A 1,616-nucleotide genomic window follows, 5' to 3' on the forward strand; every position below is an offset into this window, starting at 1 on the left:
AATATGTGTGTACCCATGTTCATAGCAGTGCAATTTGTAATTGTTAAACTGTGGAAGCAACCCAAATGTCCATCCTCTGAGTACTGGATAAAAAAATTGTGGTACTTTTATATAATGGAGTATTACTCAGCTATCAAGTAAGATAAACTCAAGGCTTTTGTAGGTAACTGGTTACAACTAGAGACCATACTCATAAGTGAAATAAATCAGACCTGCATGTGTAAGCATTGTATTGTCTCACTAGTGTAAGACCTGAAAGAGTGAATAAAAACTAGGAGGTATGATAGACTTTGTGAAATGAAAGGAAAATGCTCAAAAGTAAAGGGCAACTGGAGTGTGGGAAAAGAAAGGGAAAGAAGAGGTAATTATGTAAGTATGTATATACAGGACTGTCTTCTACTGTTCTACTGAAAGGAACAGTTAATGATTATTTGTTTGATCAATCTTGTATGTCTCTATTTGTTTTCTTGAGAAACCACTTTGAAGTTAGCAATAAGTAATACAACAATTGTTAATTTCCTACAACTTTGTCTGTAACTCTGTTTTGTTTGTATTGTTCTGATGCTATTTTGTAAATGGATATCTGCTAATATTTTTTTCTTCTTTTATTTATTAAAATAAAATTTTTAAAAAATGAACAAGCAATGTAGCAAGATACAAAATCAACACCCCAAAATCACTAGTGCTCCTATATACCAGTAATGAACTCACTGAGAAAGAAATTAGGAAAAAGCCATTAACAAGAGCATCTAGAAAAATTAAATAGTTGGCAATTAACCTAACCAAGAAAGTGAAAGAGCTCTACAATGAAAACTCCAGACTCTGAAAAAGGAGTGGAAAAGGACATCAGAAAATGGAAAGATACTTCCTGTTCCTAGATAGGTACAGCCAACACAGTCAAAATGTCTGTACTTCCAAAACTGAAACATGGATTTGGTGCAACCCTAATCAAAATACCACCAACATGCCTGACAGAACTGCAGCAGATAGTCCTGTAGAACCAGAAGAGACCTAGAATAGCAAAAGCATCCTAGGTAACAAAAGCAAAGTGGGAGGCATCAGAATCCTGGATTTAAAGTTATATTACAAAGCTACAGTGAAAAAACTGCATGACACTGGCACAAATACACAGAAGAGGATCAATGGAACAGAATAAAGGGTGTAGAAACAACCCAGACACATTCAGCTGTCTAAGCTTTGACACAGGGCCCCAAAACATGCTCGAGGTAAAATAGCCTCTTTAGCACATGGTGCTGAAAAAACTGGCTATCCATATGCAGAAGATTGAATCTAGACCATATATTTTAGCATGTACTAAACTAAAATCAAAATGGATCAAAGATCTAAATATTAAAAGAGGAACAAACTGCTGGAAGATAAAATAGGTAACACTGCTGAAGATATAGATACAGGCTAGGAATTTCTGAACAGAATCCCAATGGCACAAGAAGTAATACTAAGAATCAACAAATGAGGTCATATTAAATTCAAAAACCTTCACACATAGGAGAAAAAAACAATCTACAGAATGGGAAAAAATATTCAACAGCTACTATTCCTTAACCAAAGAACTAATACTGTATCTGGAATATATAAAGAACTCAAAACATTAGACC

This window comes from Chinchilla lanigera, unplaced genomic scaffold, assembly GCF_000276665.1.
Source record: "Chinchilla lanigera isolate Chin_1 unplaced genomic scaffold, ChiLan1.0 scaffold00125, whole genome shotgun sequence".
NCBI classification, from domain to species: Eukaryota; Metazoa; Chordata; class Mammalia; order Rodentia; family Chinchillidae; genus Chinchilla; species Chinchilla lanigera.